The sequence below is a fragment of the Theropithecus gelada genome, chromosome 13 (genome assembly GCF_003255815.1).
Source record: "Theropithecus gelada isolate Dixy chromosome 13, Tgel_1.0, whole genome shotgun sequence".
Taxonomy (NCBI): Eukaryota; Metazoa; Chordata; class Mammalia; order Primates; family Cercopithecidae; genus Theropithecus; species Theropithecus gelada.
This window is the reverse complement of record NC_037681.1, coordinates 73,028,980-73,054,940: the sequence shown is the minus strand read 5'-3', so window position 1 is coordinate 73,054,940 and position 25,961 is coordinate 73,028,980. Positions and strand designations below refer to the sequence as shown.

The window sequence follows — 25,961 nt, the reverse complement described above, 5'->3', positions numbered from 1 at the left end:
GGATAAATACACCCTCTGCTGGTCAGCTTTCTATCAATTTTCACTACTGTGAATCTCTGACCGGTCTGCCCTTCCACTTCTGAAACCCCTAGTTATCACATTAATCTCCCATTTACAAAAATTGCATGCATCTGTTCACTTGTTATAATTCTCTTCTCTTTCCCTTGATGCTTTGGTTCACTGATCAATTACCCTATCCACCCTTGGGGTTCATAGCCACTGTCTGCTTCTCATCTCATGTCTTGCTGGCTTCCCTTGGCTTTCCTTCCTTATCCACTGGCTCTCCATGCTTTCTCCACTCCTACAACGCACAAGCATGCTTAATTTGATTTGCCTTCTTGGCCCATAAAAGATACTAATTTTTTATTATGGTCAAACCTATTGAAATATTTATGTCATAATCAGAAAAAGAAAAACACATATAATTGATATTTTAAAACCAACATTTATTTTCGTACCTAACAATTTTAGGTATACCTAATGATTTTTAGAAAAATAGGATTCTTTGCCATAGCAAGGATTTTAAATTGCCATGATAGAAGCACAGATACAATCATAATCTTCTCAAAGACCAAATGAGAAATAATGTTTAAAACAAAGAACCATCTCAGACTATAACAATGATACCGTTAGATATAAATTCAAAAAGTTAGTGTTGTTTGGGCAGGCATGCTTCATGCTTCTGTCTCTGATGTTTTCAGAACTTGACAGAGCAGTACTATCTGGAGTGAAGCAAAAGCACAAATTTAGTCAAAGCTATTTATCAATGTCTGTTAATAATCTAGACATAAAACTATAAATCATTCCATTAAAAAAAAGTGATAGGGAGAAAAGAGTTTTTTTATTGATGTGTAAATTGTTTTCTTTCAGTTCTTAGAATTTTTTTTTTGTAATTTTGACTTAATGGAGACCCCTATCTGTACAAAATTTATGAAACTCATTTTTACTTCAGATATAGTAAAATACAATGATAAAACAAGGTACCCGTGTATCAGCAGCTTTCTGAAGCATGTTTATCACTCTCATGAATCTGTGTTAATTTCTTCTATTGATGTCTCCAATTTTTTCTAGTTTATTTTGTCTAAATCCTGCCAATGAATTATGCATAAAGCTTATCAATGAGGAACATAAAGTCATAGATAAAGTTCTTGTCTCTGTTGATGATACCATGAACTGACATTCAGGAGACTTGAGTTCTAAGTCAGACTTTGAGCTCCCACAAGTATGATATCATTTCTGATTATTATTTTCCTAACTGCTAAATTAAGAGAGAGTTCATAAACACATTCTCTGTGGTCTCTTTGTGTGAAAACTTGTATTTTCCTATCACAGCTAAGATTTTGAATCCTCTTTCAATCTGGAAGAAAGCATTTTCAAAGCACTTTTTGTGTGTATCTGAAAACTCTTCCTTTTAGGCAGTATTTTCCTGCTGCACTTAGTTTATTGCTCTGGATTTCTGGGCATAGAGCCTATTTTGGTTTTATTTTTGTTTATGTTCATCGTCTTTATTTCTATTTTTGAAGCTGATGCTTCGTAAATATATTATTACACACTGTAAAATTGGATAATAATACTATAAAATTGATTTTCTGTATTTGTGCTTTCCTTGAGAACCTCGAGTGTGTACTGCAATTAGTCTAATTATTCAACTCGAAGCTGTCACCTCCTCCCTTGCCTGAAGCAAAGCAGCAGGAAGTACAAATCACACTCAACAGCCTGACACCAGGAGGAGGAAATAAATACCTCCACATGGAATTTGCACATCTGACAGTGTGTCAGCTGAAATGAAAAAAGATAGATTTTGTTTCAGAGAATCCTGGAACTCCTTCAATAATTAGGACAGCAAAACATTTGCATCTGGTTTACCAGTGGAAAGAGGCTGCAGAGACACACCCTGATTGGCTCCTCTTGATGGCTACGACACTTCATACAGTGCCTGGCATATATTAGATGCTCCATAATTGTTTGCTGAGCAAATTAATCAATTTTTGAATGAATGTGTGTTGCTAAAAATCAGTAAGGCTTTCATGTAAAAGGTTCGAGAGAAATCACCCCCATTCTTACAACAACAAATAAAAGCTTAGAAAGGAAAAATGAATGTGCTTTATTGGATTCATCAGTGAACTGAGGTTGCAAGAAAAAGAGTCATCTTGACATCTGAAGGGACAGGAGAATCGAGAGTCATAGCTGAGATGTGCTTCCCTCGAACAGAAACCATTGGTGTCACAAACTGGCAAGAACACTTCAACAGGATTTTTGGTGAATTGCCAGAGGCTGAGTGTGGATTAGTGTAAGAGTGAGAAAACCCTGAGAACTGTGGTTTTAGGGGAACCCCATACTTTTGTGGGTTTTACCTCCAGTAACTCTACCAGGTTCTTACTGTGAATATTTGAGAAAGGTCCCCTGGATGCTCTGTCAGTGGAGGAGAAAAGTAACCCTTGTGAAATATGCCCAGGGTTTTCTCTCTAGCAAACGAATGCTCTCCAGAGGGGAAAGACCTTACCAGAGCCTTGTTCCAGAGCTGTGGGGGAAGAGCATTCTTGCTCCAGTTGCCTATAGCCTTCCTGTCTTATCTAATGGGCTAGAGGTGGAGAAGCTATACAAGAAGAAATACTTGTGAAAGTCACAGGCTCACTAAAAGATGGAGATTGAAATGAGAGATTATTGAACAATTCCTCTTCCCAACACCTTACCACCACACCATCGGGACTGCACTGTCCCAATACTGCATCCTTGCTGAGATAGCAGCATGATACAGACTCGCTCTAAGGAGGAATACTTCAGGAAACCTAAAGTCAGGGGACAGACAAAAACAAAGACACTGGAGGAATTTGAAGCTTCTGACACCTATAGCTACAGCAAACATTAAACAAAGACCAATTCCTCGCCAGATTAACTCACATCCTCACACCAGAGACCTGTTCACCTCAGTTCTTATTATCTGATAAATTATGTCTGCTTTTCAACAAAAAATTGCCAGGCATGCCATAAGGCAAGGAAAAACACAGTCTAAAGAGACCAAGCATCACAACCAGACTGTTATGACACAGGTGCTGGAATTCTCAGACAGGAGATTTAAAATGACTAATAAGTAACCTAATGAAAAAGAGGACAACATTCAAGAACAGATGGGTAATATAGGCAGAGAGAGGTAAACCTAACACAGAGGATTTTTTTTTTTTTTTAAAGCTAGAAATCACAAACACTGTAACAGAATGTCTTTTGTTCATGGGCTTATCAGCAGTCTGGACACAGCTGAAGAAAGAATCAGTGAGCATATGATAGGTCAATAGAACTCCTAAACTATAAAAATGAATAACTAAAAAAGCAAGGCATCCTAGAACTATAAGAAAATTTCAAAAGATGTAACATATACATAACTGGAATGCTAGACAAAGAAGAAAGAACAGGGCAAAATATGTGAAATGATAATAGAAATCTTGAAGTAAAAATGGCTAATAGATGAAATAATGGCCAAGAACATTTCAGAATTGATGACAGACACTAAGCCACAAACCGAGGAAACTCAGAGTGCACTGAGCAGAAAAAAATACTAAAAACTGCACGTAAGTATATCATTTGCAAATCACAGGAACCAAAGGCAAAGTGAAAATCTTAACAGAAGCCAGAGATAGAAGCATCATGATCTATTGAGGAATAAATAAAAGAAGTAAAATAGACTTCTCGCTAGAAACCATGAAAGCAAGAAGAAAGTGGAATAAGATATTTAAAGTATCAAAATTTAAAACAATACCCACTAACCTAAAATTTGATATATAGTACAGTTATCCTATAAAAGTGAAAGAAAGAAAGACCTTCTTAGAGAAAGGAAAAGTTGAAGAACTTCATTGCCAGCTGACCCATGTTAACAAAAGACAAATGGAATCTGCAAAGGCAATAGGAGAAGTCTGCAGATTGGGCAGATAAAGCCTTAAGTGCAAAACAAAAGTGCACTCTGAGGAGGACTTCAGGGGTAAAAGATTAGAAAATATTATAAAGGCAAAAACTGTAATACTGGAAGCAATCAAGTGCAGGGTCTGAATTGAATGGCGTTTAAGGAAGACATTACATGCTTCGCTTTCTTCAGGTGGTCTGTGGGTGGTTAGTTGAGGAATTTCTAGCTGCAGTCTATCTTGGTACCTATGACAGCAGCTGGTTTGGCGTGATTGCAGAAAGGGAGGTCCTGTGATACCTTTTCAACATTGTATTGGTTTGTTCTCACACTACTATAAAGAAATAACTGAGACTGGGTAATTTATAATGAAATGAGGTTTAATTGGCTTACGGTTCTGTAGGTTGTACAGGAAGCATGAGGCTGGCATCTGCTTGGCTTCTGAGGAGGTCTCAGGAAACTTAGAATTATGGTGGAAGGCAAAGGGGGAACAGATATGTCTTATATGGCAAGAGCAGAAACAATAGAGAGATGGGGGAGGTGCCACACACTTTTAAACAACTGGATCTCATGAGAACTTACTATCAGAATGACGGTACCAAGAGGGATGGTGCTAAAACATTCATGGGAACTTCACCCCTGTGATCCAATCACCTTCCACCAAGCCCCACCTCCAACACTGGGGATTGCAATTTGACATGAGATACAGTGGGGAAACAGATCCAAACCGTAGCAAAATTTTTTTCAAGAATACAGTATGTGACTGCACCTTCACCCAGCCATGGTTGCCTGGTTCTGTTTTAACTTTGAGTACTCAGCCACAGGGAGTCCATTTTGTTTGTCAGTTGTGGACATAATTTAACACCTGCATTACCAGAAATGTTGAAAGATTTTCTTGAGGCAGAAAAATAATGTTGATCATAAGATGTATCTACATTAAAAAATAAGTAAAAGAGAATATTTAAAAAGAAGTAAATCAAACCACAAAATAACTATGAAGAAGAAATCAAACCACACAATAACTATTGTGTGAAAATAACTTGTCTGATGGTTACAAAATAAATTTAAACTAGTAATTACAAAAGCAAGAGCAGAATTTGGAATCAGGGTTATTTTCTATAGGATCAAGTGATCACGACTATGTAAAGAGCTTAACACAGTGCCTATACTTGATTATAATGCAACTGTTCAATTTTCAACTGTTCAAAGAAAATTGTTCAATTTTTTCTTTTTCTTTTCTTTTCTTTTTTTTTTTTTTTTTGCACTGAACTAAGCCATATCTGCTTGGACCTTGTTTTTACTATTATTATTATGCTTGAAGTTCTGGGGTACCTGTGCAGAATGTGCAAGTTCGTTACATAGGTATACACGTGCCATGGTGGTTTGCTGTACCCATCAACGTGTCATGTACATTAGGTATATCTCCTAATGCTATCCCTCCCCTAGCTCCCCACCCCTCAAGAAGCCCTGGTGTATGATATTCCCTTCCCTGTGTCCGTGTGTTCTCATTGTTCAACTACCACTTATGAGTGAGAACATGCAGTGTTTGGTTTTCTGTTGTTGTGTTAGTTTGCTGAGAATGATGGTTTCCAGCTTCATCCGTGTTCCTGCAAAGGACATGAACTCATCCCTTTTTTATGGCTCCATGGTATTCCATGGTGTATATGTGCCACATTTTCTCTATCCAGTCTATCATTGGTGGGCATTTGGGTTGGTTCCAAGTCTTTGCTATTGTGAACAGTGCCACAATAAACGTACGTGTGCATGTGTCTTTACAGTAGAATGATTTATAATCCTTTGGGTATATACCCAGTAATGGGATCTCTGGATCAAATAGTATTTCTAGTTCTAGATCCTTGAGGAATCACCACACTGTCTTCCCCAATGGTTGAACTAATTTACACTCCCACCAACGGTGTAAAAGTGTTCCTATTTCTCCGCATCCTCTCCAGCATCTGTTGTTTCCTGACTTTTTAATGATTGCCATTCTAACTGGCATGAGATGGTATCTCATTGTGGTTTTGATTTGCGTTTCTCTAATGACCAGTGATGATGAGCTTTTATTCATATGTTTGTTGGCGGCATAAAATGTCTTCTTTTGAGAAGTGTCTTTTCATATCCTTTGCCTACTTTATGATGAGGTAGTTTGTTTTTATCTTATCAATTTAAGCTCTTTGTAGGTTCTGGATATTAGCCCTTTGTCAGATGGGTAGATTGAAAAAATTTTCTCCCATTCTGTAGGTTGCCTGTTCACTCTGATGATAGTTTCTTTTGCTGTGCAGAAGCTCTTTAGTTTAATTAGATCCCATTTGACAATTTTGGCATTTGTTGCAATTGCTTTTGGTGTTTTAGTCATGAAGTCTTTGTCCATGCCTATATCCTGAATGGTATTGCCCAGGTTTTCTTCTAGGGTTTTTATGGTTTTAGGCCTTACCTTTAAGTCTTTAATCCATCTTGAGTCAATTTTTGTATAAGGTGTAAGGAAGGGATGCAGTTTCAGCTTTCTGCGTATGGTTTGCTAGTGTTCCCAACACCGATTATTAAAGAGGGAATCCTTTCCCCATCTCTTATTTTTCTCAGGTTTGTCAAAGACCAGATGGTTGTAGGTGTGTGGTGTTATTTCTGAGCCCTCTGTTCTGTTCCACTGGTCTATATATCTGTTTTGGTACCAGTACCATGCTGTTTTGGTTACTGTAGAGCAGTCTGAGGTTGACCTGAGATGCTCAAGCTTGGTGGGAGGAGGGTCCTCCACCATTGCTAAAGCTTGAGTAGGCGGTTTCACCCTCACAGTGTAAACAAAGCCCCGCTGCAGCTCAGCAGGGCCACTCAAACTGCCTCTCTAGATTCCTCCTCTCTGGGCAGGGCATCTCTGAAAAAAGGCAGCAGCCCCAGTCAGGGAGTTATAGATAAAACCCCCATCTCCCTGGGACAGAGCACCTGGGGGAAGGGGCAGCTGTGGGCATAGCTTCAGCACATTTAAACGTCCCTGCCTGACAGCTCTGAAGAGAGCAGTGGTTCTCCCAGCACAGAGTTCGAGCTCTGATAAGGGACAGACTGCCTCCTCAAGCGGGTCGCTGATACCCCCCTGCCCCATGCTCCCCTTGTATCCTGACTGGCAGACACCTCCCAGTAGGGTCCTACAGACACCTCATACAGGGGAGCTCTGGCTGGCATCTCGCGGTGCCCCTCTGGGACAAAGCTTCCAGAGGAAGAAACAGGCAGCAATCTTTGCTGTTCTGCACCCTCCACTGGTGATACCCAGGCAAACAGAGTTTGGAATGGACCTCCAGCAAACTCCAGCAGTCCTGCAGCAGAGGGATCTCACTGGTAGAAGGAAAGCTAACAAACGGAAAGGAATAGTATCAACAGCAATTTTCTAATTTAAAAAAAGTGTCAGTAAGTCTTCTTAAATCATACATTGCTCAGGTAAAATAAAGGAGATGAATATAGCAATGGTGCTAGATTTGAATTTTTTAAAAAATATTTGGAGTAAAACCTAGTAATACTCTTTTTAACAATAGAAAAACTTTGTCCAAGATTTTTAATTGTCTTCAAATATGAACCCCAAACATTTAGAAAAGGTATGTCCTCAACTGGTAATTGGCTACATCACATATTTTAAGAAATGGAGAAATGAAGGGGAAATAAAGGAAAAGTTAGTAGATGATATATTATAGGAGTCAACAAGATAAGTGAAAAGGGAAAGGGCCTTGCATTACTTAAGCAAAAGTAAAAAGCAGGTATCTATAATTCATGAGATTTAGTGGGCAATATGAAGACTTTATTTTATACCCCCAATAGGCAATTTAAAATCTGTATAACTATATAAAGAAAGATAATTGTGTATATGGGCTAAAGAATCTGAATGAACATAATTTCTTTTTCTACTCTCAATTATAATACTAAACCTTTAAATGAAACTAAAATATTTAAATTAGCAGAAAAGAAACTTTAAAATGTGGTTTGAGATTCACTTACTCTTTTTCCCAGCCCACTTCTCTAACAATATTACTTATAAGTAATAAATAAAATTTTTAAACATGTTTTCACAGTTTTTGACGGCAACTTTCTCAGAATAGCTTGCCTTTAGACTAATAAATACATAATCCTGTATTCCCATAATCCCATACCTAATTGAACACCTACTTTATACAGAACGAATTGTTCAGGCTAAAGAATAATATCACTGACAGAGAGATCCTTATCTTCATGATCCAAGAAAGCAGAATTCTCTGAGGGCTTGTAGGCGCGACAGCAGCTAAGAAAGATTACCAAAGCAATTAATAAGAAAGCAAAGCGTTATACAGTGGAAATAAAAAGTAAAATATAAAAATCGCGGTCTGTAATAATAGACTATCTGGGAAGGCTTACTGCAGGAGATCAGTTTTGAGCCAGACATTAAAAAATTATCACCACCTTTTTCAAACAGTTCTCAAAAATTATTTTAGGAAGAAGAATAGTTCAGTCACATTAATTTCAATCATTTTCTAAGACTATCAAAAGCAAAGGATGACATTTGTTCATGTGAGTATAACATTTTATCTATGTCCATGCTATTAACACTAGCTACTAACTACAAAGCCAACCTCTAATGTTTAAATCCAGATTTTAAAATCTTGTCCTATAAACCAGAGATAGATTTGAGTACTTTTTTGAGGAAATTTTTATTCATATAACCAACTTTGAATATCTTGACTGCCTGTATAAAATGAGATTTCAAAAAAGAAACCTAGGCAATTTTTATGGGAATGCGTTAGACCTTAATTCAACTCTGTTTCATTTAAAACAACAGCAGTATAAAAACTAGTTGATAAATATGATCGCATTACTCTGGGGGAATTTCAATAATGTAGTAAAATTGACATAAAATTTATTGGAGAAAAGAAACATGCAAGTTCATCAATGATAGGGAGACTACATGCAAGCAGTGTTGTATGGTCTTTCACCAGGTAAATTATATAACTTAAGAGCAAATATTTTAAATGAAAAATACATATATCAAGAAACAGATGCAAATATTCAATTCAAGGACATAGTAGAGGTACCAAATCTAAGGGGTGGTTCTGAAATATAAAGTATGTTATTTTGAATGGAAAGTTCTAAGATTTAACCAGAGACCCAAAAGCATACTGAATTCAAGATGATAACTGGGATAGAGGTAGAGCACAAGGAGGCAGGAACTAGCGCCAAAGCCATACAAATAAGATGTTGGTGTTAGTAAGGAGGCAGAGTCTTAAACTGCTAATTCATGTGGCAATCCAATGACAAGAAAATGCCAGCAGTAGATTTTAAGGTGGGTCGGGATCATGACTTGGGAATCACAGTAATAAGTTCACTAATGGAGGGCCGCTGTTACATTCTTCTTGCTATGGTTATATGGAGCAGGAGGGAGCCACATCATTCAAACCATCTCTGTGCAGGGGCCCTTGCTTATCACGGCTGCCTATCGTGAGACCAGAGCGTACTGCGGTAGCAGTCCTCAGCAGGAAGTCCGTGAATACCGAACAGTGACAGTTATTTCTCCAGATGAAGGAAATATTAAAAATCATTTCTTCTTTCTAGAAGTAACCTTAAAATGAGAGTGCCGAAAGAATGCTCAGGCAGATGAGCTATATTTCTTAAAAATCTGTAAAATCCTCTTCCAGCCTTTCTTTTTTTGTGTGTGTGTGGTTCATCTCTTATTCTTCATGATCTTTTTTTTTTTTTTTTTTTTTTTTAATTTTCAAACTTCTCAGGAGTGAAAATATAGATGGAAATGCTGTGAAACAGTAGAAATTGTTCAAGTTTTAGGACTTGGATTTGTTTTTTTTTTAATTTATTTATTATTATTATACTTTAAGTTGTAGGGTACATGTGCATAACGTGCAGGTTTGTTACATATGTATACTTGTGCCATGTTGGTGTGCTGCACCCATCAACTCGTCATTTACATCAGGTATAACTCCCAGTGCAATCCCTCCCCCCTCGGTGTGTGATGTTCCCCTTCCTGAGTCCAAGTGATCTCATTGTTCAGTTCCCACCTATGAGTGAGAACATGCGGTGTTTGGTTTTCTGTTCTTGTGATAGTTTGCTAAGAATGATGGTTTCCAGCTGCATCCATGTCCCTACAAAGGACGCAAACTCATCCTTTTTTATGGCTGCATAGTATTCCATGGTGTATATGTGCCACATTTTCTTAATCCAATCTGTCACTGATGGACATTTGGGTTGATAGGACTTGGATTTGTTAACATGAAAATAGTAACACAACTTGCTTTTGTTGGGTCATGTGACATTCCATTCATTGGGATATAAATTTGTTTTCCTCCCTTATGAAATGGTAGAAATGTTAGTATTAATTTATTTAAGCAGGTATGCCTTGAAAAAATGGTGCTAGGCTACTGCATCAGTTTGCATAAGAAGGACAAATAATTGGCCAATACAGTATATGCTGTTTCTCTATCCTGTTCCAGACTTATCATAACATGCTGAAATATGAAACAATAAGGAAAAGGGCAGAAGGAAGGGTAGAATATATGGTCTGCATACATCCTAAAACATTTCCTTAAAGTAGTAACTTTGCCTGAGAAGAATATGTTAAAATGCATGCCAACGACACAGAGTATATTTTCCCCTCTTACTCCCTCCTCAAAGGCTGAGATGGCATCATGCAATTCTCACTCTACATTTCTTAGAACTTTTGAACCTGAATGATCCCGATTTCTACTCTGGACTTCAGGTTTATGAGTTAGCAGAAAGACATCCCCTCTAGCAACAGTTCCAAAGGATATAATTACAAATATAGCATAAGACCCTCAGCTTTCAAGACTTTTAACATTGTTGTTGTTTTTAGAAAGTAATTGGTTTTGCTTTTGCTTTTTATCCCCCTCCCAATGCTCAGTGCAATCTATACTGCCTGCAAGCCAGACTTTAAATGAAGCAGATGCTCCAAGTTTAAACTTCGAGCTGATAGTAAAGTTGTTTCCTAGCAACACGAAGTTATGAAAACTTCAAGAGTGCCACTTGCTCAATACAGTTTGTCTCATTTAGTTTCATGCACTCAGTGGGTTATTATAATGTACTGAGTACCAAATCAAAATGAACTTGATCCTACATTAAAAGGAATGAAAAACCACTCCATTGATTTGGAACTAGTGACCTTTTCAAAATTCGGGCATACAAAATAAAACTTTATACGATACTTTAAAAGAAGATTTTTCAAAATGAAATTTGAAAAGGATGTTATAGACTGGTGATAAGCTTAGGCCATAAATCTATCCAAGCAGATACGTTGTTTTAAAACACCTAGACTTTCTGAAGATCAGGCTAACCTGACCTAGGCAGAGGAAATGGTGTGTAATTAAAATGCCTTATAGTAGTGGTTCTCAAATATTTTGGTCTCAGAACCCCTTTGCTTTCTTAAAAAGTGTTAGACTGTCAAAGTACTGCTATTTTATATGAGTTATGTATGTCAACATTTCATTAAAATTAAACTTAGAAATTTTTTGTCTTGTTATTTATTTAAAAATAAACACATGTCTTAAAATAATATATATTTTAGAAACAGTTTTATTTTCCAAAACAAAAATAATTTAGTGAGATGAATGGCAATGTTTTACAGTTTTACAAGTCTCTTTTAATGCCTGGTTGAATAGAAGACAGTATGATTCTTAAATTTTTTTTTCAGCCTTTACTTGGTTGTGATATCACACATCACTTAGCCTCTAGAAAATTCTACTGTGTTATCTTTAGAAAATGAGTGGAAAAAAGGCAATTTTTCCCAGTTCCTCTTTCACTTTCTCTTCTGTAATTAATTTGGGCCACTTTTGAGAACTGTTGGCAGTAAGCATGTTTCTTCAGTGTGTAACAGGATTTAAATGATTTCCTTTCTCATAGTCATTAACATTAGGCAGTATGGTAAAGTGATTTCGTTTCTGACACTTAAAAGTCAGTTTGCCTGAGTTTGATTCTATTTTGACAGCTTGTAACTCTATAACCTTGAGTAAGTCACTCTAAGTCTCACTTGTATCATTTATAAAATGGGCTAATAGCAACACTAGCCCCACAGTGCTATAACAGAAGTAGGTAGGAAATAGACAACACAGCAGATTTTTTTTTTCTCAAAAAAGTAACCACCCAATGATTATTGACTGTATCTCTGATTTTAAGACTGTTCAAGACTATGAATTAAGACTAAAACAAATATCTCAGCAAGACACGCAGATAACCACCACTTTCACTCTACCTCATTCTTAAAAAGAGGAAATATCGTGAACTTGTGATTACCAGAGGCTAATACGCGTTTTTGCATTGAGAGTTGAAGTTTGATTTACTTCTTAATATCAAGGAAGAAGTATCTGACATGATGTTTGAATTCATTTGTATTTGCTTCTTTCCTAACAAAATATCTTTTAATATCATCTGGTAGAGAGAGGAATGAAGATGTGTGACTTTGCTTAAAGAAATAGTGAAAGTGAGTATTAATGCAATTTGAAACTAGCACAGAAATATGCATTTAGTTTTGATAAATGATTTCTGGTTGGTAGATTTATACTTGCTTCAACTTTTATTCTGGTGTATATAGTGGCCAAAAATAAGCAATTATTATGGGCTTGAATCATACACTCACACTGGGTAAATTCCAACCACGTCATCAACTGTATATTCTTTTACAGTCACTGCAGGACTGATCACATTTGCAACATGAATATTATCTTTCATTCCATAATTTCAAAACACTCAGTACTACCTTGGTTCTCACAGCAATTTATAGCCAGATATGTGGTAAACAGTGTTTCCTTTTACCTTGGGAACTAGCTTAAGAGAGTAAATGAACTGAGATTGCATGAGGTCTTGCAAAGAGCCGATGGGGGAGTCCTGAACTCTACAATAAATGCCATTTCCCTCAAAGGAGAATAGATAGATGTTCTTGAAAATCAGATCTTTAAAACAGAGCCTTATATGTTTTTGGACTTTAAACATTGGTAAAATATAAAATGATATTCAAAAATGAGTTTAACAATTTAGCAACAATCATAGTCCATTCATATTAGGCATTTTAAAAATGTGCTACGGCTTGTTATACCAAATCAGTTTTGATAGCCTTTGTTAGATAAATTAGTGGTTAGTGGGAAGTTTGAGAGCTGGGAGATTTAGTGCATTTGGGAATAATATAAAGAAGTCTTAGGATGTCTGAGTACTGTGTTTGAGTGAATGGTTTAATTTTCTGCCCCACTGTGGTGGCTTTTTTATGACATTAAAGTGAAGAAGCAGAAAAACAAAAGATCACTGGGCATCATCTCACTTGTCTTTTTCCTGAGGGAAATGAGTTGAAATAGGGTGCTTTTCTTTAGCAAAGCATATTAGATTTAGCAGGCCTGTGTTCAAATTCTAGTAGCCAGCTTACAGAACAAGTGTTCTAAAATGCATTTCTGAACTTCTCTCAATTTCATATTCCTGTGTAACAGGATGATAAGCATAACTACCCTGTAGTCCAATTTCAAGAATCGAAGGGGTTAACATATATAATACAGTCACCCAGTTCTCAAAAGAAACAATTCCTTCCCACATTCCCTTCCTTGCTTTTATTTTTTTTTTTTCACTTTCTTTACTACAGGTTATATCTTTTGCCTATTCTTGGTGTCTGTCCTTTACTACAGATACCAGTAGCAGTCATATTTCATATACCACTTTCTTTTGCAGTACATTTAAAAAATAAAATGTTGAAGCTGAAACTTGTTGAATTAAGCTATAATTTTATTATTACATGTGTGTGTGTGTGTGCGCGCGCGTTTGTGTGTTTTAAACCCATTGCTCAACTGTTTTGGTTAAGTTAAAGTAAGTACAAAATGTTTTCAAATATCAGCAATAGAATTATTACCATTTGAGGAATAAGGTATTATCCCAAGATGACATATCGAAGACCTCAGATAAGAACACTGAGACATTAGCTTCTTTAAAGTCACAAAGCTAAGTGTCAAAGTAAGATTCAAAATGAATTCGTTTGGTTTCAGTCTGGGCAGTTAACCATGCTTTTGGTTAGATATAAGCATATTTTGCTTTTGCTTGAATAGCTGTCTCCAAAAGATCAGAAAAACTAAAATGCATTTGACATGCTCTTAATTTTACTGTGAGGAATACATGATCAAGAACTGGTCTCAGTTTAATAAAAATCATACAATAAACCACATTTTGGGACATGTACTAATGTCTCATAGGTAAAGTTGTGCTATAGTAAGATTTGAGTTTTCACTCACAGGACTAATCATCCCTGATGTCAGCCCATCCTGGGAAGAACTGCAGAATCAGGGACTCAAATCAGGAACATGAAAGATGTGCCACACACTAAGCCCACGAAGGAGGGTCTTCTCTCTGGGCTTTTCTCTCTGTGATTTCCTTTTTCTGGAGCTTGGCCCGTAACTCTCTAGATGTGGTGGAAACATGCCACAGCCTAATGGAATCAGGCTAAAAGCTCTGAAGAAATGGAACTGAAGGAGGATATTTTCCCATCCCCTTCATAGGACTCGTGACAGGGGTGCCTCATTTACCCATCCTGCAGTTTTCAATTCCTAGTAAGAGAGAGCATGCAAGCGTATAAGGCGGGAACTGGAATGCATGAACCCTGGAACCAGCTGGCTGCTTCAGCGCTGGCAGGATTGAGCTCCACTCACTCAGACCTGCAGCAGTCCACCCCTTGTGGGATGGAGTGCATAGGTGAGCAGGTGCAGGAGTCATGGTGAGTGCTTCTGGGTGCTGGCAGGAGCAAACACTGTGCAGGCCTCACGGCAGCATCTGCGGAGGTGCATGCGATCCCTGAAGCCCCAGAGGGAGAGTGTTACAGTGCTCTTTTAGCTCTTCCATCTGAAGATGGCTTAAGGGTGAACAGCTCAGTGGGCCTTCTGCGTTTTCACATCAGGCGGCTGCCCTCTGCCAGTGAGGGTGAAAGGCCAGTGTGACAGCGTTTTGTGTTTGTACTCATGGCACCCGAACTCTTGTCTGGCATCCAGGAGAAATAAGGTTGCACAAATAAATTAAAAGATGGTAAAGGTGGGGGATTTTATTGCCAATGAAAGTGGCTTTTAGTGGGAAGAGGAGCTGAAGGAGGGATAGGATGGAAGGTAATCTGCCCCTGAAGTTCAGCCATCTCCAGCTGGATTCTTCTCCAAAGTTAGCCATCAAGCTGTTCCTCTAAGGTCAAGCTGGTTCTCTTTGATGTCGAGCCACAGTCTCTGATGTCCAGTCCCTTCTCCTCTTTGCTTGCTGAGTCTGGAGTCTTTATGGGCACAGGATGGGGGCTGGTGGGGCAGGCCACAGGTGATTTTTGAAAAGGCAACATTCAAGTGGGAAAACAAGGATGTAAATTCTCACTTTGGGCCACAATCTCAGGCTTTTCAGCTTTAGGGTGGGGCTTCACCAGGGACCCACACCTGTCTGCCTAGAATTTCTCTGCCTCCTCTCCCCATCAAAAGCTGGAGTTATCAGGCAAGCATACTTCAGAAAACTTCACAAAGATATGTTATATATAGTTTGTGAGTTTTGAGAGCAGCTTTGGAGATAAAAATGAGGCAGAAGTTATTCTCTGTGTTGTAATATCCTTCCTTTATACAAAGTAAGCATCCTCAATTCTCAGTTAATCATAGCCCACACCTTAACACATTGTGAGTACAAGCAATATTAGCAGGAAATTTAAACTGAGAGTCTACACATTCAAGGAATCTATAAAATATAAGTACATAAGCGAGTTAGGAGGATGAATAGAATACAAATATTATTATCAAGAGACAAGAAAGATTTCCACTTTGGGCCATGATGCACTAAGAAAGACTGGATTTATATTTCCAACTCAGATAACTAGAAAACTGAACAAAATATTACAGAATACAGCTTTGAGGCATTAAGCCATGCAGGATTATGATACCTGAGAGAATGATAATATTCCCGAGAAACTACCTAGGGAAAAGATTTTCAACCTTGTACACTGTTGACATTTTGGGCTGGATAATTCTTTGTTGTAGGGAGCTCACCTGTACATTGTGGAAGGTTTAGCAGCATCCTTGGCTTTGGTGCTAATGTAGTAGCACTACCCTAGTTGTAACAACCTAAATTGTTATCAGACATTGCAAATGTCTACTATGGAACAAAATCATTTCAGTTTGAAAACCATTGGCCTAGAAGTAGTTCCTGTGCTGCGGCATAAAGAAGGAAAATCCAAGCAGAACCAAGCCACCATGCAGATTTAGGAAGACGGAGATTAAAGGTTAAAGAGGTCTGAGTAGCTAGAATTTATAAAACAGACTACCAGTGAAAGGGGAGCTAAGAGAGAGAGAAAGAAAGAGCAAGCTCTAGAATCTACCTAGGGACCTCCTGAATCTAATCTGCACCTATGTGAGAGGAAATGACATGAGCAGGGAAAGAACTACTGGAACTAAGAAAGTGCAACAATTCACAGAGCCTACACACAACGGGGAATAGCAATTATTCCCATTAGCCAGAGCTGAAGACTTTAAAGACATGGAGAAATCTCAGAAAGGTGACCCCTTAGTAGAAGGTCTAAATTAGCCCTCAATTAAAAGTTGGTCAAGATACACTCCAAAAAACTTAAAAGCAAGCATTTAACTGTTTCCAAGAACTTAATTATGCACCAGAACAAGTTACATCACAATATAAAGGAATACATCAAAATCCAACATTCAACATCATATTCACAATGTTAGGTATCTAATCACTAAAGCTGGAAAATCTGCCTCATAATCACGAGAAAATATAATCAAGAGTGACATTCATAAATAAGAGAGATGACAGAATTGGCAATGAAGGACATTTATAAATATGAAAACAATTATAAATATGTGCCTTATGGTTATATGTGCCCAATTAAAAAAATATGTGACAATGATAGAGAAATAAGAAATATAAAGCATTACCAAATAAAAATCTGTAAAGAAAAAAAACATACTAAAATAAAAAGTGCACTGTAGAGAATTAACAGCAGATTAGACATTGCAGAAGAAGAGATCGGTAAAAATGAAGTCATAGGAAGGAAATGAGAACAGAGATCTAAAAACAAACAAAAAAAAGAAGACAGGAAAATAAAAAGAGCCACAGTGATAATCATATTCTAACAAGTGTAATTAGATACAGAAGGAGAAAGGCAGAAGGCTAAGGATGGGAGTGGAAGGAAAGTGTAGTATCTGGAATAAGAATAGAGAATTTTAAAATACGGTGAAGACTATAAATCAACACATCCAAGAAGTTAAACCCCAATCAGAATAAACACACAAAAAACAGTACTATGGCATATCAAAATCAAATTGGTAAAACCAGTAATGCAGAGAAAAATCTTAAAAGCTGCTAGAGAGGGAAGAAAAAATGACCTATTATGTGCAAAGGAGCAAACATAAAAGTGAAAAAACATTGTTGGCAAAATGTATGCAAGCAAGAAGAAAATATAGTAATATCTTTAAAGTACTGTGAGGAAAAAAAATCCAAAACTGTCAGTCTGACTGTTCTCTACTTGGCAAAATATTTTTCAAAAATGTAGTGAAAGAAAAATTATTTAGACAAATAACAATTGAGATATTTCATCACTCACAGATTAGAACTACAAAAAATATTAAAGGATGTTCTTCAGGCAGAGAAAAAATAAGATAGAAATTTAAATTTAGAAAGATGAATAGCAAATGCCATTAAATTATAATCCTAAAGAAAATGTAAAAGTTTTTTATTCTCATATTTAAATCTCTTTGAAAACAACTATGTGAACAAAAATAATACAAATGTGTATATTATATAGAAATAAAAATAATAACATCAGTAGCACATGAGGAGAGAAACAGATGTAAAATCTTGTTATCTTCTTTCAAGATATATAGGAAGTAGCATTATATTTGAAAATAAACTGTGATAAGTTAAAGATGTATATTGTGAACCCTGGAGGATCTACTGAAAATTTAAAGTAAGAGATGAAGAAGAAGCCAGTATTGAAGAGAAAGTGGAATTATAAAACGTTTTCATTTAACTCAAAAGAAGACAGGAAAAAAGGAATGGAGAAAAATGGAACAAATAGAAAACAAACTACAAGATGGCAGATTCAAAGCCAACCATTTTGATAGTTATATTCAATCTAATTGGAATAATCTAAAAGTGCAATCTGTTGACAGAGATCAAGCTGACTAAAAAGACCTAACTATATGTGTTACATAAGAAATGAATTTTAAATATTAATATACCAGTAGGCTAAAAGTAGAAGATTTTAAAAGACATTGTGAAAACGCTAAGCAAAGGAGGCTGAATTGAATAAAATAATATCAGACACAGTAGGTTTCAAGCTAGGAATATCACCGGGGAAAAGAAAAACATTTTATAATGGTAGAGAGGTCAGTTCAACAGGAGAATATGCTTGAGGCCAGGAGTTTGAGACCAGCCTTGGCAGCATAGTGACACCTCTACTTGAGAGGCTGAAGTGAGAGGATGGCTTGAGCCTGACATGTCGAGGCTACAGTGAGCTCTGATTGTACTACTGCACTTCAGCCTGGGTGACAGAGCAAGACGTTGTCTCAAAAAAAAAAAAAAAAAAAAAGGGATATAAGGATATAACAATCCTAAGTGTACAAGCACCTAATTAAAACGCTTCAAAATGCATGGGGAAAAATACAATTGAAATGCAAAATTTACAAATATACAAATATGATTCAAGTAGTTAAAGCTTTTTTTTAGTTGACTAAATGAGTAGTCAAAAGAATAGAAAACATTTATCAACCTAATTTTCTCATGAACCCCCAAAAATTAACAAAATAATAGGAAATTAAATCTAGAAATATAAAAACAGTATAAAACAACATGAATGAGTATAGTTACTATTTGAAAATCAATGTATTTCATATTAACAGACAAAAAAAATAAAACATATGATTACCCCAAAACATTCAGAATGCAGGAGAAACATTTTGCAAAACTAAAAAAACAAAAAACAAACAAGAAAACCTAACAACAACTAAAACCTTTCAGCAAACTAGAACTGGAGATAACTCAATATAATAAAGTATATAGTTGAAAAAAAAAACTACATCACACTCAGTGACAAAAGGTTGTAGTTAATTCTCAAGTTTAAGGAAGGATATTGCTCTCATTACTTATATTCATTGTTTTAATGCAGTCCTAGACAGTTTAATAAGGGGGGAGAAAAAAAGCAAAGGAAGGAAGAAAGAAAGAATGTAAAAGGATAATTACCAGTAGAAATGGCAGAGTAGGGACTCCAAAAATCTGCCCCTCTGTAAAATCAATAAAAATTTTGGCAAAAATTGCCAATATCAACTTTTTCAGAACTTTGAAAATTAAAGCATGCAACAATCTGAGGAGTATTTATTCAAGAAAAATGACTATCTCAGTAAGAGTTAGGAACTTCGTGGTGTTTAAACTCATTGTAGTCACATTCCCCTCTCCCAGGTATGTGGTAACCCTGAAAGCCCAAAACTCACTATCACAGTATTCATGAAGAATCGTAGCTTACCAGCTACTCACTGGTAGACACAGAATGGAGTTGGAACTCATGTAAAACCTTATTCACAGAAAATTGACATTATCTGGACCCCTCTGCAGTTACCTGAAAACCTTCTCTCACAGGCCTTGTATTAATTTGACCTTAATCAGAACTGACTTGATTTGAATCATTGAGAAAATAATTTTTATGGACATTAGTTAACTTTAAAAAGTTTAATAATATGGCAGCTTACAAGAGGTACTGATAACAGTTGGAGCAAACAAGAAGCTGACCAAAGCTGGGGAATGAAATGTCCAAAGAAAACTTTGAAAAGCCTTGACATGTTACTGAGAAGCCAGAAGGCCAAGCATCTACAGGGTTGTGTGAATGACTGGGAAAGACCTGAAAGAGCCCAGAGTCCTTCCTTCTAATTGATGTTGCGATTCTGTAAAATCAGGAAAGGAAGATTAAGGCACAGTTTTAATCTGCCTGTTGAAACTTGAAAATCATGAGGATAAAAAGAATTTTAGCAGTATACCATGTTATGGATCAGAATACTTATTATATATTTTGTATGTCAATTTTGCTCTAAGTGATCTATAAATCCAACACAACTCCAGTCAACACTCTAGCCATCTTTGCTGATAAAACGAATAACCTGACTTAAAAATGTATAGGCAAAGGATTTACAATACATGGCACAATTTTATGTTTCATAATCTTTGCTATTTTCAGACTCCCTTTATTTATTGCCACATAAACTTTAAGGTTATGTTAAACAATTAAAAAAATTGACCCTGATTAGCAGTCTCACATAAAATCCCATTTAAATTTATATATTAATTTTAAGAATACTTTGTTTCCTAATCAAAAACATTTATTCAGGTCTTGTTTTAAGTACATCTAATGATTTCTGTTAATTCATAAAGGTCATTCACTTTTTAAATTAAGTTTACTTATATGTATTGCCTAATTTTCCCCTTATTAAAATGAAATGTTTTTGTATTTCCAGTTGTACCTATAGTGATGTGTTTAGAAGAAACCAAGTTTCCTATGTTAATGTTTCTTAGAATGAATGTAATAATATTGCTAGGTGTTTATTTGGTGTTAGTAATCTATAATTTGCATACTATTGGAAAGGGAGAAAATCTTTAGTTTCAGTATTGGGAATGACTTAATGAAATTGCTGAAAATATTGTCCATGTCTTGTGATTTAAATGACTACCATCCCCAAGCTTGCTTAAACGTAATTAAAATGATACTAGGGTATATCTTCCAGTAGTCTACTTTAAGGGATAAGGAGCCTCTTAGGAAATGACTCAGCCTAAAAGAAGAGAGAATGCTGGCACAGAAGCTTTTGTTTGTCATTTGTTTTAACAACAAAATGGAATAAAAATGAGTTCAGCCTGTGTAGATTTTATTCAGCTTATCCAAAAGTTCAACCACCAAAAAACTCCACCCTCATCTCTCCACTGAGTTCTATGATGAAAGGAGAGAACAATAACAAAATATTTATAAATGTTACTTAAAATATTGTAGTCTATTTTCCATGAGACAATGAAGCAGCAATAATTTCAACAATTTTGTAAATATAGAAAATTTTTCTAGTGCTGTTGAATGTAATGAGAAACAGTGATCTTGGTGTTGATGCTAGCAACCTTGATGTCAGAGGGCTTCTCTTCGTAATAACAGTCCAGCTCTTCTTCTTCCATCTCACACTGACATTATCACTACTTTCACCAGCAATGCATTATTGTTATCAGATATTCATTGCAGAACTGAATCAGCTAATGAAAATCAGTTGATTATTTTCAATTATTGCTGCTTTCCTTTTTACTTTAAAATCTATTGATAGTAAACAATTTTACTTCAGAAAACATTTTGAAAAATACTTATAATGACTTATGTGAATACAGTCATGATTTTCCTCTTGTAATTCTTTTATTTTCCTGGTGAATTCCTCATCCATTTATACATTTATTATGAAATTTTGGGGGAACCTAATAATTGAATTGGGACTTTCTCATTTATTTTGATTCCTTACTGTTAAGAAGGCAACAGCTATGAATAAATGACTTCTCTTTTTTTTTTTTTTTTTTGAGACAGAGTCTTACCCTGTCACCCAGGCTGGAGTGCAATGGTGCGATCTCGGCTCACTGTAACCTCTGCCTCCTGGGTTCAAGCAATTCTCCTGCCTCAGCCTCCCAAGTATCTGGGATTACAGGCACGCGTCTCCATGCCCAGCTAATTTTTGTATTGTTAGTAGAGACGGAGTTTCACCATGTTGGCCAGGCTGGTCTTGAACTCCTGACCTCGTGATCCACCCACCTCGGCCTCCCAAAGTGCTGGGATTACAGGCGTGATGCACTGTGCCCGGCCCAATAAATGGCTTCTCATACTAATGTTTAATTTATAATTTATTTTCAATTTCTTGGTAACATGCAACTCAACTTTCAGTTCCTTATAAAAGCAAAAGTTTACTTGTTAGTTGTATTCCATGTCAACCAAAGTTTTGTTGGAGATTGTGCTTATTAGAGTCACTCAAGAGACCCAGTGACCTCATCTTGACACCTACCTCCATGATCAACCACAGTAAGTGGTTAAGAGAATGTGTTCTCACACTGGCTCTTAGAACTTTGGCCTGAAAGTGACACATATTTCTACTGCTTACATTTTGTTAGCCAACTGTCTCACAAGCACATGTAACTTCAAGTGTTGAGAAGGCACAATATTACTATACCTAGAAGAACTGTAATGTTTGTGGACAGCCTGAATGGCTACTATGTCTGGCATATTCAACTATTCTCCAAAAAGTAAGTAAAAAAATAATTTTTCAACTATAAAAACATATATAAAACCGTTCATTAAAAGTACAAGTGCTCACTTCGTGCCTATTTACACAGTTTTTACAAATATTCTAATTTGGGTGCTAATTGTCAAATCAAATGTAAAACAAAGAAAAAATACCAAAAGTGAGATAAATGCCTAAGGAAACAATATAACAGAAGCAGAAATAACTAGATGAATAAAAAAAGAAATCCAACATAGCTAGTATAAATTAGCAGATAAAAAATTATTCATAATTCATTAGCCTCTGAGTACATCATTTGTTTATATCACGTAGAGCAATGTGGACCTGACTCATCAAGAAGTGATTAATTGATGAGTTTAGGAACTGAAATGGTCTTGCTATTTCTCCAGCCAAAATCTTATCTTGAATTTAGTTCCCATAATCTCCATGTGTCATGGGAGAGAACCAGTGGGAGGTGACAGAATCATGCGGACAGTTACCCCCATGCAGCTGCTCTCATGATAGTGACTGAGTTCTCACAAGATCATATGGTTTTATAATGGGCTTTCCCCCTTTTTCTTGGGAGTTCTCCTTCCTGCTGCCATGTGAAGGGCATCTTTGCTTCCCCTTCTGCCATGATTGTAAGTTTCCTGAGGCCTCCCCAGTAATGCTGAATGGTGAGTCAATTAGACCTCTTTTCTTTATACATTGCCCAGTCTCAGGTATGTCTCTATTAGCAACATGGGAGTGCACTAATTCAGTAAACTGGTACTGTAGAGGGTGGAGTGCTGCTGTAAAGACCCCCAAAAATGTGGAAGTGACTTTGGAACTGGGTAACAGGGAGAGGCTGGAAAAGTTTGGAGGGCTCAGAAGAAGACAGGAAAATGTGGGAAAAATTGGAACTTCCTAGAGACTTATAGAACAGGAAAATGTAGAAAAGTTTGGAACTTTCTGGAGACTTGTTGAATGGCTTTGAGCAAAATGATGATAGTGATATGAACAATAAAGTTCGGGCTGAGGTGGTTTCAGATGGAGATGAGGAACTTTTTGGGAACAGGAGTAAAGGCTACTCTTGCTATGCAAAGGGACTGAGGGCATTTTGTCCCTGCTGTAGAGATCTATGGAACTTTGAAGTTGAGAAAGATTATTTAGGCTATCTGGTGGAAGAAATTTCTAAGAGGCAAAGTGTTCAAGAGGAAGCAGAGCATAAAAGTCTGCTGCAGTGGTGGGGTTCTCATGGAAAACCTCTGATAGGGCAGTATGGAGGGGAAATGTGGGGTCAGAGCCCCCACACAGAATCCCCACTGGGGCTCTGCCTAGTGGAGCCATGAGAAGAGGGGCACCATCCTCCATACCCCAGAATGGTAAATCCACTGGCTGCTTGTCCTGTGTGCCTGAAAAAGCCACAGACACTCAGCAACAGCCCTTGAAAACAGCTGAGAGGGGGACTGTAGTACCCTGAAAAACCACAAGGGAAGAGCTGCCTAAGGCCATGGGAACACACCTTTTCCATCAGCATGTCCTGGATGTGAGACATGGAGTCAAAGAAGGTCATTTGGAACTTTAAGGTTTAATGACTGCCCCATTGCATATCAGACTTGCATGAGGCCTGTAGCCGCTTTGTTTTGACCCTATTGCATATCACTCTTGCAGGGGCCTATAGTCCCTTTGTTTTGACCAATTCCTCCCATTTGGAATGAGTGTATTTACCCAATGCCTGTACCTCCATTTATCCAGGAAGTAACTTGCTTTTGATTTTACAGGCTCATAGGCAGAAGGGACTTGCCTTGTCCCAGATGAGACTTTGGATTTGCAATTTTGAGTTAATGCTGGAATGAGTTAAGAATTCAGGGGACTGTTGGAAGGACATGATTGTGTTTTGAAATGTGAGGACATGATGTTTGGGAGGGGCAAGGGGCAGAACAATATGATTTGGCTGTATCCTCACCCATAACTCATCTTGAATTGTGGCTCCCACAATCCCACATGTCATGGCAGGGACATGGTGGGAGGTAATTGAATTATTGAGGGAGTTCCCCTCATGCTGCTGTTCTTATGATAGTGACTGGAGTTCTCACGAGGTCTGATGGTTTTATAAGGGGCTTTTCCCCTTTGCTTGGCACTTCTTTTGGCTGCTGCCATGCGAAGAAGGATGTTTTTGCTCCACCTTCCACCATGATTGTAAATTTCTTGAGGCCTCCAACCATGCTGAACTTTGAATCAATTACATCTCTTTCTTTTATAAATTACCCAGGCTCGGGTGTGCTTTATTAGCAGCATGAGAATGGAATACAGGAATACAGAAATACACTTTCTTTTGGAAAAACTGCTGAATGATAACATTTAGTTTCGAAATTTCTGCTATTTTTCTGCCCTTGCACCACTCCCCAACTACGTACATATATATATCTGATATATAATAATTGTCTGAGATTTCTTTACTAGATATAGTACAATATATTTATCTGAGATTTCTTTACTAAAAGAATTCACTTCTAATAAGTTTGTTTGGTGATGTAATGGCTAAGAACCAAGTAGTATCATTGAATAATCCATTAATAGTATAGTCATTAGTCATTATAAATAAGTCCTTCTTAGACACATTGACTCCTACAAATTTCCATGAAGAAAATGAACATTAATAAATATGCCTGGCGGGCTCCTGATAAGTTTTCTTTAGAATATGTTTTACATAATCATAAAAGAGATGAAAACAAATTTTCATTTCTTTCAGTGTATTTTAAAGATTTCATATACATACATTAACCACATCACAAAAAAGGAACTTAAAATGCTATCTTTTAATTTAAAATGTATTTTTACATGACTAAAGAAAGACAAAAGAAGGAAACACTTTTGATTTGGCATTTTAAGTATGTCAACGAGAATGCTGCCTTCATAGAAGGTAAAAGAAAAGGAGTAACAGCGCAGAGACTTGTGCACCACTCCTCCTGTTCTGCCTTGCAGAGAGACCACTCAGCCTTCAGCAACTGAAGAATCACTTCGCTGTTAAATTGATTCACAAAGAATCTCAAAGTTGTAAGATATATTTAGCTTCATGAAAAGGCTGTGTTGAATTCCTTGTGGTTTCATCATGTATTGATAACAGGAAATCACCAGGGAGTATATTTAGGAAAGATGTCCTCCGGTTTGCACAAAGAGACTTTAGCAAACAAAACAGAAACATATGGACAGCATCCTCAGTGCCAAGTGTCATAGGAATTTTGCAGATCATCACTTTGTCACACACACACACAGACACACACACGTATAGACACAAGTAATTCTCTTAGCATGAGACTTTATTAAATGCTGGTAACTGTCTTGGTAGAAGAGAAACAAGAATCATAGTTACTGTAAATTTGTAGAAGCATGACAAAGAAGCAAGGGAATAGTCAAATTGATGCATTCTTCATAATGATTTCTTTTGTCCTTTCCACCATTAGTCATTACTTTGATTATCCACATTATCTAGAGATACACACGCACATATTTTCTGAGGTATGAGAGAGAATTACATTGTTTCTGATTTATATAGGTCAGGCTAAGAAAAACTTTGCGTGATCAAAACTAACATTTCAGAGTAGACACACAACAGCAAATAAAGTATTTGTATGCATGGTCTGTGTAGAATCTTCAAGGTGTGACAAGATTTTCCAATTTCATAGCAACATCCTAGAAAATTCTACATAAGAGAACTTCATAATTCTTTTCAGGGGAATGATAAAGGATGGGCAAAAAATAAAACTTTTTAAGAAATTTTTAAAAAACATAATTTGGTTCATAAAATACCCACTTCATCTCCCAACACTGGACTGAAG

The 25,961-nt window shown here is 36.7% G+C and overlaps 1 long non-coding RNA gene across 1 annotated transcript in view; it reads right to left on the bottom strand.

The window, feature by feature from the left end:
- Positions 1–8,697: 8,697 nt before the first annotated feature.
- Positions 8,698–25,961, bottom strand: part of LOC112604988 — a 1,409,957-nt gene continuing 1,392,693 nt past the window's right edge. The window contains exon 12 of the long non-coding RNA XR_003115321.1: positions 8,698–9,650. This is a non-coding gene — a long non-coding RNA (uncharacterized LOC112604988). The remainder of the gene's footprint in view (positions 9,651–25,961) is intronic.